This window comes from Haliaeetus leucocephalus, unplaced genomic scaffold (genome assembly GCF_000737465.1).
Source record: "Haliaeetus leucocephalus isolate CR32 unplaced genomic scaffold, Haliaeetus_leucocephalus-4.0 Scaffold2, whole genome shotgun sequence".
NCBI classification, from domain to species: domain Eukaryota; kingdom Metazoa; phylum Chordata; class Aves; order Accipitriformes; family Accipitridae; genus Haliaeetus; species Haliaeetus leucocephalus.
In genome coordinates this window covers 15,226,382-15,247,449 of record NW_010972438.1, presented here as the reverse complement: position 1 = coordinate 15,247,449, position 21,068 = coordinate 15,226,382, and the positions used below count along the sequence as shown (strand labels likewise).

General features: G+C 37.0%; 1 protein-coding gene across 1 annotated transcript in view; it reads right to left on the bottom strand.

Annotated features, from left to right (window-relative positions):
* Positions 1-21,068, bottom strand: part of ERC2 (ELKS/RAB6-interacting/CAST family member 2) — a 393,279-nt gene that overhangs the window by 103,938 nt on the left and 268,273 nt on the right. The window lies entirely within an intron of this gene.

The window sequence follows — 21,068 nt, the reverse complement described above, 5'->3', positions numbered from 1 at the left end:
ATTATTTATGCAATATTTTATTGGCTTGGCACACCTACAAAAGTCACAGTGGCATGGACATGCTACACGCTTAAAACTAAAATTAATACCTATAGTATATAATGCAATATCAGCTATATAAATAACCTTAAGAAAAGTCATGGTATGTCTGTACATCAAAGAGTCAAATTCAAGCTCTGGCATGCTCCTTTGAAGATCACTCTTAGCAAGAAAAATTTTAATACTTGGTACAGCAATTGGTAGTTACATCCTTATTCAAATTTATCCAGAACCACAAGTGAAGTACAGGAGAACACATGGAGCAGGACTACAAACAGTTGACTAAGTTAATTGTTTCAGATTTGGTACGAGCATAAGCAACACAAGTTTACCAATATGGGCTCTGTCTTTATAGGTCAAATAAGCTGCACTTAGGCCCTAAAAATAAAGGTTATATATTTTGTGTCATTTCTTGTACTTTTCTGGGGAAAAAGGTTCCTTAGAAGGAAATCTCTCTTAAAAAAAATTAAAAAATAAAATAAAATTAAGAACTGCTTTGGAGGGTCACTTCAGGAAGAGACCAGTCAATAGGAACAGAACTGAAGTGCTTATGAGTCTGTCCAGGATAGGATAGCCCATAGGACAGTCAGGGGAGGTCTGCGGGGGACAACAAAATGTCTGACAACTGGACTCAATTATTAACACATGATAAACTAGGAATGATCACATGATGGAGCAAAAATCTCAACCCAGAATTTGTCAGAAAGAATTCCTCTATGAAGGCAGTTTACAATCAGCATGTCAAATTTTCAGAGCGCTGAATAGAAATCTTGCTCAAATAGTAGCTCCCTGTTCATGAAACTATCCCCGCACCTACTACACAGTAATAAGCTTACTGGCTCAGTCAGTCACAGGTCACAGTGCTTCCCCTCAATCAACACACTAGAGAGAAATTCCCTGTGGGAGGAAGAAGCAGTGCTGGAGGAGCAGGATGCTGAACTGAACTCAGCAACAGTCTGCAAAAAGGGAGTGCAAAAAGGGAGCCAGATGTGAGGGTGGTTGCACAGCCTGTTACCTCTGAGAGCAGGGCTGCCGGCGCTTAGCAAAGCCAAGGCAGCAACACAGCCCAGAGATGCCGCCACAATGCTGCAGGCACACTAGCTCAGGAGGAAACTATGCAGCAACTAAACAGATTCTTACACATAATTGCACAGACAGCATGCAACGCTGCACAGCAAAGTTGCAAAGAGAGAGCATGTGCAGAATTATACATAGAGTATTCAGGAAAGAAACTGTAGGAATGGCTCGCTATGATTACAGAGATGGAAGAAGAAAATCAGGTGGGGGAGAAAACACTGTCAAGGGTAGGAGGATAGCCCAAGAAATACTGTCCTTCTAAAACTGCAAAATTTTCCTCAATCACTATCTGAAAGAAGGAAGACTTTATAATAATCATTTTATTCTAGGTTAGATCCTGACAAATTCATCTCTATCTCTTTGTGAAATACAGCAGCAGGTAACAATGAATAAAAACATTACTGGGAGAAACAAAGATGCTGAATTACAGAACTTGCTCTTTTCCAAGCAACAAAACCACATTGTCTGAGTATCACTGAACCAAAACCAGGTTTAGTGAGGATGCACAGATGAAGAAAATGAGCTGTCACTTAAACTATTGCCTCACCTACAAAGAAAACAAAGATTTCAATTCTGTCACTTCAGTTTGTGAGAGTTTGGCCCGAGTATAAAAATGCAAATACTGTAATTCAAAATTCCAGCACCTAGGCTTTTTGTTTGTCTTTCCTCATGCAGTTAATGATATACCATCCAAATACGCATTTGGCAATGCATTTCTACTGAGTGATAGATTTTGTTTCACTACTGAAAAAGGGAAGGAGGAGAAGATTATAATACCTACACCCCTATTCACCTTATCACTATACTATTCCAGAGTACTTATATTATCCCAACACCTACCAGGTACAAGAAAATAATTGGAAAGGCAATAGAAAATGGTGCTTAGCTGTCTGTTCTATGAATTTAGTTTCTTCTTCCCTCTCATAACTGTCCACAAGACCTCCCCCACTATGATGCTCTGCAATTCAATTTTCTATGTCCATTCTAGTTCCTTTTGGCTTCTGATGGAATAAATATCATAGAACTGCCTCTTTAGCAAGCTCCCAGAATTTGCTGAACCAACTCTTCCTCTTCCACTTCAACTTCCCAAGCTGCTGGTCTAGGTAATATAGGAACATTTCTCCATATTATTCTTGGAGTGCTTCAGTTCCAAATTCTGCTCAGTAGTCACTTAACTAAATGTCTTTGCCTTTTTATCTTCTCACTCCAAAGATGTGACAGTTGAAATATTCTAACAGATCTTCCCTACAAAAGTTAATTGATTTTTCCAGCTATTACAAAGTAGTTATTGCTCAGCCTTTTTGTGGGTTATATGGTCAATATATACATATATACTGGTCCAGATGGACTATTCAGTCTCTCAAATTAGCTCCAGTACATTACATAGTAAATGAAATTTGTTGAGCATCTGATCTGCATTATGAGCAAAATCCTCAACATTGCATTGACATGTTTTAAGAGAGCTCACCTAGAAAATGTTCAGCAAAGAAAAACTTATTCTTTCATGCACAGCCTAACAAAAACAGTAACACCAACAAAGTAACTGTATGCTCACAACACACAATGTCAGTTAGAAAACTGTTTACAATGGCTGAAATTGACTCCTGTGTTAAGCACACAGGACTCCAAGAAGCATGTTATATAGTTATTTAATTATTTTATTCTTCATCTTTCCAGTCAGATGCAAATATTTTTTGAAATGTTTGGGAATGAGTATAGTCTAAATATAACATACTTCTAGTGGAAATAACATTTGCTCCATTTAGACCTCAGGCACTTCTGATGGCAGAACAAGATTGGAATGTGCAGATAATTATCTTTGAGGCTAGTCAACAGCTAGAAGTCCCTCATAATATCACCTTTAAGATCAAGCCAAGACATTCCAGTCTGAATCAAGGTTTATTTATTAAAGGATTTAGCACTTTTAGATCCAATATTGCCTGGAAGATCACCAATTTCCATTCCCAAATATCTAATTTCTCCAGTTTCTTGGTGCATACATAAGACCTTCAAAATCACTTCAGTGAGCACACACATATGCACATAAATGACATCTAAATTCCTTCCGCTCTCTAAGATGAATTCCACAGGAAACACCTCTATAAAGGAAAATCTCCACAGAGACTGTAGATTTCAATAATTCTCATTCATTTAGGCAACACAGCTTAGACAATGGCAGGCACTTTTTACTGAAAGTTGAATTTTTCTTGATCTTGATTGGTATAAGAGATACTGAGAAGAACAGTGTTTCAAGGATAGTGTTGTGGTTTAACCCCAGCCGGCAACTAAGCACCATGCAGCCGCTTGCTCACTCCCCCCCCGGTGGAATGGGGGAGAGAATCAAAAAAAGTAGAACTCATGGTTTGAGACAAAGACAGTTTAGTAGGACAGAAAGGAAGACAATAATAATAATAATTAATAAATAATAATAGAATTAGAATATACAGAACAAGTGAGGCAAAATGCAATTGCTCACCACTCACCAACTGATGCCCAGTTAGTTCCCGAGCAATGATCCGCCCCTCCCAGCCAACTTCCCCCAGTTTATATACTGGGCATGACATCACATGGTATGGAATACCCCTCTGGCCACTTTGGGTCAGCTGTCCTGGCTGTGTCCCCTCCCAATTTCTTGCGCCCCTCCAGCCTTCTTGCTGGCTGGGCATGAGAAGCTGAAAAATCTTTGACTTAGTATAAACACTACTGAGCAACAACTGAAAACATCAGTGTGTATCAACATTCTTATCATACTAAATCCAATATATAACACTATACCAGCTACTAGGAAGAAAGTTAACTCTATCCCAGCTGAAACCAGGATAGCTAGTAAAAAATAAAATGAAATGAAATAAAATTAAATCATTGGTATACTAAATCATGGTAACTGCTCAGTTTCCTTGGGCTAACAAAGACAAAAGACACAAAAGTTAGACAACAGTGGTAAGCAAATACATATAAGATGTCCTTTGAAAATTTTCTTATCTAGGAAGAGAGCTGGGCACTTAAAACCTAAGGGTTTACTCTTTTTTTCCTTTTAAGAAATACTGTCTACAGTGAGTAAATAAAATTATTATTCAAAATTAGAGCTCAACAGTTCTCTTGTAAGTTGGCTTTTTCAATCTGGGGTCTTTTTTGTGCTGGTGCCACTTGTCCAAAATCTACTGTTCATGACAAGATCAAAAGTAATGGCTTATAATACATCTGTTCAGTAAATTCATGTGATAGTGTAATATTAAAGAGGCTTTCTATAAATGAATAAAAAAGAAATATAGCCTTTCTACATATAATGGATTTGCTCAACAAAAAACCTAAATATTCATGGTATGATCCTGGTTATCCAAACTTCCCTGCTGTACATGTTTTCATGTTGGACAGTGACTCCTCATGATACAAACTCCGAGTCACCCAGACAAATACAGTGTCATACAAGTTGTTTGAATAACTGGTATCCTACTGTATTGCATTATGAAATATAGTTTAATCTGAGACGTAGCTCATGGTACTTCATGTAATGTTATACAATTTTCCACCTCAAGAGGAGGGAAAATTAGCCCTCACAAAAGAGTAAACCTCATTGCTATAAATGCACAGTAACATAGTATAATAAAAATAACAGCTATTAACTTACTATGCTGTTGTAATACTACAAAAGCACCAAGTATTTCCTATTCAAAAAAACCCAGATACTGGCAAAGAATATTTAAAGAAGTTTTTTGGGTTTTGGTTTTTTTTTTTTTTTTTCAAAAAAAAGAGAAATTAAGAGCATCTATTTTTCCAACACAGTATCTATAGTATTTGTCTCTCCTTTACTTTAGTTCTTTAGTTAAGTAGAGTTAGTAGTTAAGCTGCCAAAAAGAGGCCCAGAAGATAAAAGATTTCCCAAACCAAAACCCATAAGTTTCCTGGACATAGGAAAGAAGATTCAAGCTCCTTATCTTAAAGGACAGCAACCTTCCTCCCTGCCCCCTGCATTCTCCAAATAGGGTTTCAAAGAGAAAACAGAAAAGCCAGTTATATCCTCTGTCAGGAGAATATATTCTGCTCCCACATACTGCCCTTGGCTTCAGCTGGGTAGAAGCACTATAGTTAATACAGATAGCGATCCACTATTATTTTTACTCAGAGTTGCATTTATAAACTAAAACCATTCTAATATTCCCAGCACAGGCTTATGGTTGAAAGCCCACATGGTCCCATATACACTGTAATATCTAAAATGAGTCTTGAAAAAACAAAGAACTGAACCAAAGCTAAGAGCATTGCTGTCTTTACCAGAGAAGTCAACTCAGAAATAAACACAACTGTTCATGAGAAAGATATTAGAAGCAGTAAATTTTCTAGTGATGAGTGTTTTTAGGTGTATAATTTATGTGTGCAAACACTCACTGGTGGTATGACCAGAAACACAGATATCATGGAATGAAAAGGAGAAAAAATAGGGGAAAGTAGAAGATGTGGATATATGCTCTACTAGGCTGATAAATAAAACTAGCAAACTTATATAAAAGACTAGATTGTGACATATTTTCACAAAAGCAAAACCAAAAACAAATGTTGTTGACTCAAGAATGAATGTTGGCAGGAAGCTGCCATTAGGTCTTCTATAGTTTACACTACATTTTTTCCTTCCAGACGCTGCCAGTGGGAGGTTTTATAGGATAATGATATACTGAGAAACTTATGACAAGCATGTCCAAACAAAGTAAAACATATTTTTCACAAAACAGTAAACTCTGATAGCTTTAAATCCATGGACCCAGAGGTAGCCTGAAGACTAATTATAGCAGAATTGTTAACTTGTAAAACCTGTTTAAGGTATTTAAGTATTCTTGACTTTCTTCCAGAAAATATTGTTATAACAGGAAGTTACTTCTAAAAAAACAGAGTTGAAATAGAAAAGGCGTTATTCATAGAAAAATGCTGAAAAGTAATATGTTTAACAGCTTGGTGATGGCAAAAGTAGACAAATATCATAACTGGCATCAATTAAAAAATATATCTGGCATAATAAACAGAATTTAAAGGACTGAGTAGGCATAAAACTTGAATAGTATTTTATCCCTAGGAGCTGTCTTTTCTACATGGTACTCAGAGTTTGTTAGCAAAATAGTACATGAGGGTGTACCTAAGTTTGAATATATTTAAATGTGTGGTGTAAATGGAGATCATGACAGTTACCCGTGCAGTCACTTCTGTACTTTTATTGTACAACCACATGACTAATTCCTGAAGTACCAAAACCCTTTAAGAATACAAAAAATCCTTTTCATGTATTAAAACAAGTTTATCTGAGCCTGTATAGAATAAAAAGATTGCTGAAGAAGAACCAAAAATATGTTAAAAATAATATGGGTGTGAAAGATAAAATTTTAAGTTATTGGCAACAGAAGTTTTTCTAATCTTTTTATTCCTGTTAAAATGCAATCTTGACCCAAGAAAAATTTCTCAGCTGAGTTAGACAAAAAGGCCAAATTAATATCTTATTATTTTCCTGACACTTTCAGATAGAGAAGATGAAGTATGCAACATTTCTCTGGATATACAATTCAGTCCCAAATATATGCCCTAGACTGAGTATTAACCACCACCTGAGCATTAGCATGTGACAAGCAGTGCTGAGTATGTGCATTATGATGATTTTCCTCCTAATATAAGGAATTAATAATTCTTTAATTCTAATAATCCCTAAGAGGGGATTAAATAGGACACAGGAATGAAGAGGTGGCTCTCCCAATATAGAGGTGCAATTGATTCTCAGTGGTGTCTTGGGAGGACAAAGATAATCTCCTAGCATATTTACATGGCACATCCAGTTACAAGTAGGAATTTAATTGTTTGTTCATCTTCTTCCATGATCCCAGTTAAGGAAATAATGAACAGGTTCAGCCTTACTCAGACGCAACAGATCCATTCTGTCTTCCACTTGGTGCATAATTGCTCTCAGAAACAAAAAGGCTACAAGCAGCTAGGATATGGGATAGACTAATAATCTAAATATGACAGCTATAAAAGAGTACCAGGATCAGAGATTATTTGAGCAAATTAACTATATTTTTCAGCTACTCCTTTCACACATCGTCCTAACTGTACTGATGGCATAACACTTGCATTCCATGTATATCATTCAGAGTTTAGTCCGTAAATTCTCTAAAGTCATTTTTCTGTTGTTACTGAAGTACTTCCTTAAATACATATTGACTAATCTATGGTTTCATACATCAAGTAGACTATTTTTCATATACAGACTTAAATCTGGCTTTAAAAACTGTACGATGAATTGTAAAAACAGTTTAAAGTTATGATTGGCTGATAAAGTGAAACTCTACTCCATTTCACTTGGATTAGTGTGCAGCTGCAAGATATAAATTCTGTGTGAGAAACAGTACATTTTTTAATGCTCTTTGAATTATCATGTTTTTGCAAAATGAAAGACAACTGGTTTCATATGCAGGTAAGAAATATTGGCATAAGGAATGTTATTTGATTTTAACTGAGTCATGTTGCCAGAATGCATGAAACAGCTGCATGAACTGAGTATCTGCCTGAGGCTACAACTATATTTCCCCTATCCTTTACCACCTGTCTGTGCTAAAGTTACTGGATGCTGGTAGATATCAAACCCCACTGGGATCTTTAACTATCATAATTAAGAAATGCATTCTCTACTATCCTACTGACTTTCAATGGCCCAGCATTTTGTACTAGATGAGACAGCATTATCCCTTTCATTTTCAAACCTTTAAAAGAATGTCATAAATGAACTTGCATACAAAGTTACTAAAGCTATACTGAAAGAGTGAGACTTAACTCTATTAAGCTTACTCTCTTTGACACATCTGTAAATTTATTAAATGATTATGCCAAGACCACCAAAAGGCTGATGCTCTTTTACATCACTCTTTACCTAAGGGTAGTGCTGATCAAACAGCTAGTATGATTAGGACTAAGGGGGGGAAAGGAAAAATCCGACTGTTGGTGTGGCGGGAACAGGTAACAGAATACCGGGATGTTTTAATATTAGCTAGATATAGTGAATTTTGTCCTCGGAATAAATATGGCTGATAAAATCTCAGTGCTGTTGAAAACGCAAGTGTTTTTGAGAACTCTTGGGGAACGGTTGTGATACTAAAAAACTAGGGAATGACAAATATAATTTTGCTTTTAACAGGAAAAAAGAAGACTGGAGTATTATAGATAAGTCAGCTTTGATTCTGAGAATTACCGGAACAAGTAATCTGCTTCAGACTATTTGCAAACACCTACAAGAATCAATATGGACTTCCCAAGAAGTTATGTCAAACGAATTAATTTTTTTCTTATGACAGAGTAATTGGCTTTATTGAAGGACAAGAGTAGCAGTCATATTTGGTAACAAATCTCAAGATATTCACATAAGCAGGCTACAGAAAAATATGATGCAAATGAAAGTAACATAACACAGATGCCAAACTAGTTGGGAAGCTGTAGTGAGCCACCAACAATTCACTGTTAAACTAGAAGGATGTTTAAAAAATGGGATTTTGCAGGTAGATATGATATTCAATTCTTTTATTAATAACCACAAATACTAAGACTACAAATTTGCAGATGGTGTTAGTATGAAAAACAAAAACATAACTAAGACATCTTGCCAAACCTGAGAACAGAACTGGAAAAAAATTATGATATGTAACAGGAAGAAAAGCAAGGTAATACACTTCAGCAGAAATAATCAACTCCACAAATCCAGGAAAAGAAATAACCAATGAAGAAGTCTTTTTCTACTAAAGAAAAGGATCAAGACACTAAGGTGACAAGTCAACAGTGTCACATTGTCACAAAAAACACACTATGGAAAGATGTATATATAGTAGTAATCCTTTTGTTTTCTTTGGCACTGGCAAGATCTCAGCAGGAGAACTGGTTCCAATTTTATCCACTCAAAGATGCGAACAAACTGGAAAGACTACGAAGAAAAGCAACAAGGACAATAAGAAAACTAGAAAACATAACTTCTGTGGCAAGATTGAAAGAATTAGGGTCTATCAACTTCAAGAAGAGAAAACCAAGGAACATGATATGCATTTTCAGATACAGGCCATCACAAATGAGGAAGAAAAAAAATATCAGTTCACTATGTCCAATGTGGATAAGACAAGAAATAACTGCCTGAAATTACAGAAAAAGAGACCCAGTTAAGATAGTAGAGAAATCTTTTAATACCTTTAGACAATGAATCATGAACAAGGTTATTACAAAGGTCACTAAGAACAAGCTAGACAAACTTCTCTCAGAAATAACTGGTATAATTGATACTCGCTTAGTACTAAGGATGCTCCAGAAGATACCTTCACATCCCTTCCAGCCCTGTTTTCTATGATATTTTAATTTAAAATATATATAAAACCTGTTTATCTTATTTTCTAGCATAAAATGCACAAAAGAATTGCTAGAGAAAACATTCCAGACCTGCCAAAAATAATTTCAAAAGACCCCACTCTCCCACTTCAGAAAGACAAACAACTTAAAACTACCTGCAATGAGAAAAGGCAGACTTTCAAGCAGGACCTTTCAGCTTGGAAAATGCACTATTGAAAAAGAAGTGAGAGACCATAAATGCTATAGAGAAGGTGAACTGGGAAGTATTGTTCACTATTTCTCACAGCTAAAGAATTATGGGCACCTAAGGACACTACTAGGCAACAGGCTTAAAAAACACATAAAAGGAAAAACTCTTCATATGACATTTTAAGTTGCACAGCTCAAGGATCTTGGGTAATTCTCAGCCCCAAAATGAGTGCCAAAAAATTTTAAACACTTTATTGATTATAAATTCTATGGCTTCTAAACATGACAATACATATGCTATTTCCGGCTCAAAAGGTCCCTAAGCCAACTGGTAGAACCTGAGACAGTATACTGATGAAAAACCACTCTGCCTATTCTTAATTTTTCATGCCCTAATTCTTGTATTATTCTACTTCAAGTTTTTTTCTGCTGACCTGAACAAAAACATTAAGTATATGTATCTCTTATCTGATGCAATGAGTTGGTTCTTAAACTGCAAAGATTAATGTGTTTTAATTGCATGAAAGGAGGACAGGAATGATGCCAAGGCTGACAACTCCTTTGAAAACTGCTGCCACCAACTCATTCTCAATTCCTCAGGAAGGCATAATCATTATAATAATATGCACAGAGGGTAGCTGTGATGCAGAATTACAGAACTAGTTCCCAAGCTGCAGGAACCAATCACAAAAACTGCAGAAATGCTAATTAAAGCTACTGCTGTGCATGGCTCGCAGTCTAATATTCATTCTGGGGAAATATCTAAAATCCACTTAGGTATATCACACAGGTTACACTAATTCAGCCTCAAAGCATTAGTAATGCAATGTATAACCTTACATGGAATCAGATTTAAAAAAAAAAAAAAATCTCAGGGTGAAAAGTGCTTACAGAAATGTAGAAAGATTCATATCTGGAAGCAAATTCTCAGTCATTCTTCTGCATAGAGTGAAGAAATCACTCTTGGTGAGACCACTACAGTTCTTAATCAGCTAAGGATTCCAAAATAAAAAAAAGAAATGTAAGCTAAATTCCTCTATGTTTCTACTTAACATCAAGAAAGTCCATCAAACAGTTAATGATAGTAACTAGAATAAAAGTACTAAAAGCACTTCTCTGTTTCATGAAAATAAAATAAAAAGTTAGGAAAGGACAAAATATATTATAAATTGTAAAGGACTCACAAGTATTATGGTTAGTACTGAACATAAAAAGGCACGACGGAAGATGGAAGTTTATGATCTCCCCACTAAACTGAAGAAGAATGACATGTCTCCTACCCTTCAGGAAAACTACTTCTCAGTGGCCAACTTTGTCTACAAATCAAGTTGTTTATAAAAATGTGTATTAGTTGCTTAAATACAGCTGTGAGTAGATAGATAAGAACCGATAGATACTCTTGGCCTTCTGGTGTACAGCAATGTGGATAGAAGTGCCCCACTGTAAATCACAGTATGTTACGCTAATGCATGCACATTTTTCCTTGACAACACTGGAATTTAAAATGTATATATACCATACCATTACATTCATAATTACTTACTGAAGTATAACAATCATATGAAAAACTCAGGAAACCATTTGTGTCCAAAGACACTGCACCCCAGTTCAGATGGCTCATGAAACAAACTCATTTGAGCTGCCATTTTGGAATCTTTCCTTGGAAAGTAAGACACCAGCTGGCTCGATTATGAGCCTTGATGTCTAGAGTTTATTCTGGGCTTTTACAAGCAATCAGTGACTTACATCATGAAGTTGTTTACATGTTCACAATATGCTGTTGTAGCATGGGGGTGGGAGGGAAACAGAGAAAATCATACAAATTATTCTCCAGGTACAAAAGTTTAAGGCTTTTGTTCAGATGTTAAAATAAAATAATAAAAAAAAAAATTTGAAAGCTCTATAAAAAATAAATATCTTACGAAGACTCTTACAAAGATTGAAGCATACTATTTTTAGCTTTTTCCTGCAATCCCAGATATTCTAAAACATTCTCATACATATTTCTATAGTGTTTTAGCAAGTACAGAACTAACTGGTGGTATGCACAAGGATGTAAACCTGGGGTCTCAAACTTATTATATTAATCTTCTACTACCTAAGTCCTAAGTAATTGAGGAATTGACCTCCGCAGCAGTTAAAGCACATCCTCCTTACTTAAGTGTTACTCATGCATTGAACAACTCTAAAATTTCTGAGGCATGGCAGTACCATGTGCATCCATTTTACTTTTGCAGCCCACGAACATCATTCACTATATATTCCAGTTCCGTTTCACATTTTCAGCTTTTGCCTGATAATTTCACTGCCTTCAAACAGTATCAATTTTATGGTCCCACAGAAAGAAATGGTTCATCTTTTTAGTCTTGGGGTCATTCTGGGAACCATTGTTCCCCTAAATTTCATTAAACATTAATTCTACCTTTCTTAAAGACTATGAAAAATTTCTCAACAATTCCATTAGTGCAGATTCCACCCAAATGTTGTATTAAGCCTATCCTTCTAGATCTGTCAGTTAACTGCTGCTTGTTTTGTCACCAGATAATTTTTCCTGTAAACATGTTTTCTAGATATTAAAAAATATTAATTTATTATTATTTCTGTTCTGTATAATTGAAGGGCCAATGAAATCAGTGAGATGTCCTTTCACTTTAATGGGATAATTTTAATGGGATCAGTTAAACTGATCAGTTAAACTTCAAGTCCAAATTCACGCTTGCTAAGAGCAGGAGATGTTTAGTTCCTCAGTTATACAAGTTTTCTTGTTTGAGTTGGGGTTTCTTACTGTCTTTAAAAGACCTATACCTGCTTACCTTTTTTATTCTAAGCCACATTTTGGCTGTATGTGAAATGGGTTTCCAGACTGTGACTTCTGAGCCACACATCTAGTGGATAGGTCAAATAAAGTTCCCATGATAGCATTTCATTACACAACTGATAACAGTGGTTTGCAGTAGGGATACAGCTGGGTAATCTGAATTGCTGGCTGGGAAAGAAAAGAACCAGCTAAAATTATGAGATTGATTTATATGTCAGCTCAATGGCTAAAGCAGATTCACCCACAGACCCCCTAGAGATACAGCCATTTCCTATTTGGTAAACAATCCCAAGAGCCCATCTTCTACCTCCCTACATTTGATTTTTCGAAGGTGTAAGTCTTGTGGCTCCCATCTATAAAATTTTTGGTCCACAGGTTGTAAGATTAAGGAATACAGTCAGCTCTGGTATACGGTCTCACCCACTCTATAGACAAATGTGTATCTTTTATCTCCTTTCTAACATAATATTGTACCTTTAACTAATAAGTACAATGAGAAAAAGGACAGCTTACACCCAATGTGCTTCATTCCCTTCTCAACTGATGAGATCAGTTCATGACGTATGAGGTGGAAATCTGGATTCTTGATGTCGTTCCTGATTCTTCTATTCAGCTGGTAACTTTCTTAGCTAAGTACACTGCACAGAATTAAGTCCACTGTCAAAAGCTACAGATTTGTATTGGTGCCCTAACTAGCGCTTCCACAAAGAAATAGACATTTTCATTGCTTACAGTAGGTATTTCTGTAAGTTAAAAAATAATTCATTTTAAAAGCCTATATGTTGGTAGCGTGATGTTTCATATAAACCCTGTGTATTTCTAGTATTCCATATCTCTTCAGAAATTTTTATCCCACTTCACCCAAGACTACAAGTATTAAGTGCATGACTCTTCTTTCCTATACAGTTTTCAGGGAGTCCGCTCACTGATGAAATGTCTATTTACTGAGCCAAACTGTTAGAAGTGTTAGTATAAGAGTGCAGAAGCCTTTCACATGTTTATGAATCTACTTAAAGACTTCACATGTAGAACCTTCTCTCTGCTGCCTGTCCCTGGAGAAGAGGATGTTGAGAAGGACATAAAATAAGGGTGGAATATAATTTTCTCCCACATATTCTTCAGCATCAGCATGACAGGTCTAGAAGAAAAACCTGTAGCATCTTTGTGGAAAGAAACATCTATATATTCCACATGTAGCAAGCATTACCTAGCCATATCCCTACTGCTTACAAATTCCACACAGATCTTTTGCTGAAAAACTAATCTTCACTTAGAAAATCTAACAGAGAGACATCAAAGGAAACATACTTCCAACTTTTTTTATTCTTAGTTATAGCAGAAACCTACTGGGACCTGCCCCCACCCCCCTGCAAAAAAAGGCGGGGAGGTGGGGGGGGGAGGCTGTCTGTGCTAACCTACAGAGAGAGTTCAAGCACAGAGATGCACATAGCATGAAAGAGTCTCTCTTGCTAATCTGTTTCAGCTATTGACTTACCATGGGAAGGGGACACAATAATAGAGCTGCATTCCAATACACTTGGGATATACAGTCCTTGCTTTCAAAATAAGTAGCAAAAGAGAAATGATGTTGCTTATGCAGCATTCAGAATAACAAAATCTATTTTTCTTCTCCCTCTCCTCAGCTCCTGACTTAAACTTTTCAAGGAGCTTTGTTTTGTAGTTCCTCACCTAGTACCCACAGGTTCCTATTGCCATAGTTTACTGTGGTCTCTGCTTTTCCACTTTCTTTTTAACAAACTGAAGGTAAATGGTTGCTCAATAATAGAGTTCAAAGATGAATTATAAGCCTAATGCAAATTCACATTTCCTCAATAGTGTAACTAATTCCTATTTTGGGGTAAGTTGAAAAGAATTTTGTCATGTGAAAGTGAAGAAGAAGATACTAAATTTATAATTTTTAGATAAACACTTGACAGTTCAACTGAGGATTCTAAGTTATTCCAGTCCACAAAGCCAACATAAAAAATAAAACTATCACGAAACTGCATATATTGTCACAATACTGCTAGGACCACAACTATTCTTTCCAGATAACATCTTCACAATACATACAATAAAATTCTGGAAAACTAAGTTTTCAGAATTAACCTTAAACTCAGCTCTTTTGAGCTGTAATATTTGGCTAAGGTTACATGTGAAGTTTTCAGAACTCTATAATTCAAAAATTGGCCGAACTTCTGCAAACTTCACACACACACACCCCCTTTTTTTTTTTTTTTTTTTTAAAGACAACCTGAGTGTAACGGGGAGAAGTTTTAGGCCAAGGGAAAGCTTAAAGCGTGATCGGTTTTGTAACTTTATAAATGGGGCCACAAACATAACCCCTTAATAATGTGAAGAATAATATGGTTTTGATTTGACCATACAATGTAAGAAAAAATAATGGGAGAGGAATTTGATAGTCTTAACTTCCCAAATCCCATATGGTATGTTTATCACTTACCATATGTATAGTGTCTGATGTGAATACAAAGACTATGGATTTGAGACGCTTTCTCAGACCAGCAGCTTGAACATATCGTATCCCACAGTTTCATGAGATCCAAATGAGATGCAGAACATGCACCATTTATTGTACAGGCACGGCTGTCTTCATGGAAAGTGGTATTTATATTACCAGAATTTAAGAGATACTTGTTAATAAGTGATAGAAAGAAGCCAAACTATATCCCTTTCTTAAACTGTTCAGTGTTTTGGATGTCTTAATTATGTCATTTCATATTCTGAAACATACAAGGAAGGCCAAGTAGCTAACATTAACACTTCCCCCGAAGAGACAAAATAAAATATTTCCAAAATGGACATGAAGACACCTCATCATTTCAGATGGTATCTACAACCTTTTTGTTCAAATTCTGCTGTAATACAAAAATGAGAGACAAAACCTTTGAGCTCTCATTTTTTATCCCCTTATGCACATACAGTAAGAAGACTTTTACTGGGTATAGAGACTCCTATCCATTAAGATTCAGAAATAGAAAAGCAGCTCTGGAAAAAAGTGTAAAGAAACAAAGAAAGGGGGAAAACCATTATGATAATTAGAGTTGTGTGAAACTTGGCTGTTATGGTACATACGGTTCATCCAAACCTTTTCTTTGGCTTTGGTTCATATCCCAAATGTTGCTTTGACTTCTGGGCTTAAAGGAAGCCAAAAACTCCAAGTGAAACATTGCCAAATCCAACATATTTTTGCAGGTTTAGGGTCAAAACCATGCAAAGCCACAGAGTTCCTCCTACCATCATAAATCAGCCTGAGTTTGCCAAAATGTTCTTTTCTGTTCTGCATAAACTTTTTCACTACCCTCTTCCCTGTAACACTTAAGCTTTTTGCCATCAGTACTGCATTTAGTAACATGATTACATAGCTTCACAACTTAATGGTTTTCTAATTCTTTGACAGTTGTCTTTTTTTTTAAACTACTCTTATGGGTTTTGTTTTTAAATACTATCCAGTTTCCTATGAGTTTGCAGGGAGGCACAATCAAAGAAACAATCCTTGGTCTTGGAGTGGATGATGCTGAATTTCATTAGACTATTCACTCTCTTTTCCAGGCCTTTTAAGAACACACCAAACAGTCACAGCACAGATTCGTATGGGACTTTTGAAAAATATCATGACTTGTGAACCCATGAGGAATTACTTAATTTTAGGAAAATCACTTTGCCTCTCTACCAACATACTATGTTTAGCCTTGTGCCCACTAATTCTACTTTTTAAAACAATTTCTCTTGATTTGTCCAATACAGATGTCATATGTAGAGGTAGTTTTCCAAAACTTACCTGGAACCCTTTTTAGAAACAGATGGCACATTAGCCACCTTCCAGTCATCTCGTAAAAAGGAAATTTTAAGCAAGTTATACACCAGAGTTATAAATTCACTTATTTCACCTCTAATTTCCAAGAAGTTTAGAATAAAAACTACTTGGTTCTTACGGCGACTTGGCCTGACCACAAGCTCACAACTGCTTTGAACAAGAGGTTGAACTTGATGGTCCCTTTCAACCTGAATTATCATCTGAACCACTGATCCTATGATGATGGCATTGTTAATTTTGGTAAATGTTGTGTAATCTCTTCTCCTGTCACCTCACTTTGAGATAAATCTTCCAATACTTTGCCCATAAAAAGGAGTTCCAGAAGCAGAAACTACCCAAGCTCCTCTTCTGTGAACACAGGAGAAAGACATTTCTTCCATTTTTTTGACCTCATGACCTTATTTTCTGAAAGCACTCTTTATGTGTCTTGATTATCTTTGGCTCTATAGATTCTCTGGCAGGCTTCCGCCTTCTGACACATTGGAAAATTACCAGTTTGAATGCATTTCATGACTTACTCCTTATTGTGCTTCATGCATTTCATGGTGTGCCTATTTGTGCTTTTTACATTTTACTTGCCAGTTTTTATGATTTTATTTTTCTCAACTGCACAAATTTCAGTTTTGTGAAAGTTGGGGGGTTTTTTTTAATTTTGATAGCTTCCTTTACCCTGCTGGTTAACTATGCTGGTTTCCCTTTGGTCTTCCTAAATTAGTTTTTGATAGGTGGTATCCATTTCCTCTGAGCCAATATAATTTTCTTTAAATAGCCTTCATAATGCCTGTAAAGCTCTTACTCCTTTGACTGACCTTTTAAATTTCTTTTTTACCATCTTCCTTATTTTTGTGCAGTTTCCTTTTTCTTTTTTTTTTTTAACAGATACAATGTATTTCTTGGTTCTTGTAGTTCCAAGCATGCTTAGTGAGTCCAGGTAAAATGTCAAATGTTACAGCATCAGTCTCAGTCCCCAGTTTTTTAAACCAGGTTTCAATTTCATTTTATTTAATCAGCATAGGCTAATATTCAGTTTGTTTATTTGACTGAAAATACTAAACAACTACAGAAAGTATAGTATCACCAGTTAATACCAGCGGTAGTCACCACAGCTGTACAACATTTGACAACATAAACATAAGATGCATTTTGCTTGCTTTCCAGCTTTATCTCACGAATCATAAAACTTCATTTAGACCAAGGAAAAAGAGAACTCGCAAGGTTCTCTGAATAGGGCATCCATCAAGGATGTTGCAGTGGTTTATGAGGAATGAGAATGTGTTGATTGTTAATATCTATGGATGCACGAAACAGAATTCTTTAGGTATTCAACACTGGGAATCAAGACATAAATATGAAGACATAATACTGCCAACATACATAAAGATGTTTGGATCATTTAAAAGATATGAACAATAAAGACAAGTCTTTGTGTAAATGTTAATGAAGTTTTTGACAAAACTACATGACTGAGAAAGTGTAGAGGAATAAATACAACCTGTTATATACATAAAACACAAATCAGAATAAAAATCAAAATTGGTCAAATTTTAGATCTATATACTTTTAATATTGGAAAAAATTTTCAGATTGCAGAAAAAAATGTAACAGCAATATGGATACTGAATGTGACTGAGGCTAAAAGCCTCAGAAAATTCACATTCTTTTAAGCAGACTTCCATTTGTTCATAATTCAAATATGAATTCTACCAAAGAGAGATTCTTTCCAGAACACACACACACAAAATCACTTTTTTTCCACAGTTTATAACTTCTACATGTATGGAAGTAGTCTACAAAATTTCTTAAAGGTAAATAAATTTGTGGCATTCAGGATTCATACTAGGATGTATAAGCTCACATATTCATATTACTGACCTAGCTTGATTCAAATTTTGTTCAATTATTACATTTAAAAGGTAGTGGAAAAGCTGGGGGGGGTCCTTCTGAATACATATTCAGTACTAAACGTCTCAAATTTTCATGAAAATACTGAGCTATTTTGCAACATCCTAACATTCTGAAAAACATTTAAGTCCTCTGTTACTAGCTCACTGAATTTATTATTGATTACACTTTCCTTTGAATCACAAATGCTATAGTTACATTCTGCCTGATTTAGTGACTTTCAATCACTATATGAAACATCTGGCCAGCTGTTTTTTACTCAAGAACTCATATTGGGAACAATAAATATGAGGGGAAAAAGAAAATTTAAAAAAAAAAAAAAAAAGGACAACAAAACAAAACACACACCCTATCAAAGACTCTTCAGAACCTTACTAGAAGAGACAGATAGGTTTATACTTGCTATATCCATATCCAGGTTAGAGAACAGATGGCCACTGCACATGTGGTATAACCTGTGAGGGAGAATTTAATACATGTGCACCAAACAGTGTAATTACAGCATTAATCCTGGAACAGGAGCAAGAAAAAAAAATCTGTAAGATGAATATGTAAATTCATATTTCATAATTCATATTATTAAATCAGGGAAAGGGAGGGGCCCATCTTTAAAAATTGAAAAACTTTTGAAACAACAGTTTTCTAATTTCTCATAAGACTCCTTTCACAAGGAAGAAGTGCAGCAAAACCACAAGCAAATGTGCTGTAATGCTTCAAGGTAGCTGTGTAGGTAATTTTCAACACATGCAATTGAGTCTACACCCCAGTAGTTTACTGCATGTACTGGGTTTGTGTGGCAAGGTTTTGGTAGCAGGGGGGGTTACAGGGGTGGCTTCAGTGAGAAGCTGCTGGAAGCTTCCCCTGTGTCCAACAGAGGCAATGCCAGTCAGCTCTAAGACGGACCCGCCGCTGGCCAAGGCCAAGCCAATCAGCAATAGTGGTAGCGCCTCTGTGATAGCATATTTAAGAAGGAAAACAAGTTGCGGGGCACACAGAAATGGCAGCTGGAGAGAGGAGTGAGAACATGTAAGAGAAACAACCCTGCAGACACCAAGGTCAGTGAAGAAGGAGGAGAAGAGTGTGATGAGTCCTGCCCCTGAAGAGGATGAAGCGGCAGAGATAACATGTGATGAACTGACCATAAACCCCATTCCCTGTCCCCCCGCACCGCTGAGGGGGGTAGGTAGAGAATCCGGGAGTGAAGTTGTGCCTGGGAAGAAGGGGTGGAGGGAAGGGGTTTCGAGATTTGGTTTTATTTCTCATTGCCCTACTCTGGTTGATTGGTAATAAATTGAATTAATTTTCCCCAAGTTGAGTCTGTTTTGCCCATGACGGTAATTGGTGAGTGATCTCTCCTGTCCTTATCTCAACCCATGAGCCCTTTGTTATATTTTCTCTCCCCTGTGCAGCTGGGGGGGGGGAGGAGGGACGGGGGGGCAGACAGCTTTGGTGGGCACCTGGCATCGAGCCAGGGTCAACCCACCACACTGCATCAAAATCAACATTACATACTTCAACAACTGAGCGTGAGAGGACAAAGCTGCACCTATATATGAACTTCAATGATGTATATTCCAGAATGGTAAGAAAGCTGATTTAAATGAAGAGACACTTATGTCTGTGTCCTTTAACTAAATCTACTGTAGCTGCAGTCTAACACAAACATAGATTGAAAGACTACCCATTTAAACTACTTCTTTCTTTCTCAGAAATTTCAGGTAGAAATATTAATCTGATAGCTCTTTATTGTAAAAGATAGGGAAAATAAATATAGCATATAGTAATACTTCAATTACTTAAAATGGTTTAATTGAATGATTACTATTCAACTATTTTAAATTAAAACATTATTTTTATGTAAAGTGTTCCCTTTTTGATCCTGAGGGTATTGCTTTGTATTTGAGTGATGTTTCCAATTGAGATATACCTCAGTGGTACAGGGTATTTCTGGTAGGCACTGCCTGGCTAAAATGCTAAGAGTGGAGACAGACAGAGAAAACGATGTACAGAGGCTCCAGAAAGTCTTCACCTTTCAGGACTTACCCTTACAGACTGAAGGATTCCTACTCTTTTTTTTTTTTTAGGTGTTCTATGTATGAAATAACTTGGTCAAACCAACAGTAAGGTGAAGGAAACAGTTTACATAATACGCCATACATCTGCCACAACTACGTTGTAGGTTTACCTGTCTCCATCCCTGTTCCCTGGAGAGAGGTCGACCCTTGGCTGTCAATATCTCATCTCCTGAGTGGACCTGGAGGCAGCCTGTTATTCCCAGTCAGGCCTCTGGCCCCCTCTCCTGCTCCTCCTGACTGGTTCCCCAATGGCCCTTGGACCCAGGTCATCACTAGTCACGCCTAGGCCTGGGGATGGACCCTGTTGCCAGCACGCAGTTCTGTCCACCATGTTGAGGTCCTGTGGGACTGGACCAGCTGGCGACGGCACAGCCCATACTTGGGTGGCCTTGTGCTCCCAGTCCCTGAGGGGGCAGCTGGCCGGCCCTGCAGCCTGGTGGGTGAGCCCTGGCCTGCTGCAGTCCTGCGCCGCAGAGCCTGTCTGTGTCCCTCCTCCTGTGGGCCCTGGGCCCTGACCTCTCAGCAGCCGACCCCCTGCCCAGCCCCAGTCAGCGTGTGTGTGTGCGTGCGTGTGTGTATTCCCAGTGGCAGCTCAAACACCAACTCCCCTGCACCAGCTGCAGGCCCCTAAGCCACGTCCCTGCCATGATGCTGACCCAGCTCCAAGTCCCCTGTGCCACTTCCCTGACACCCCATGGTGAACAGGTCACTTCACAGCCAGTGCTCTCAGAGGATGGGGAAGCGGGGGGGGGGGGGGGGGGGGTTCGCTGCG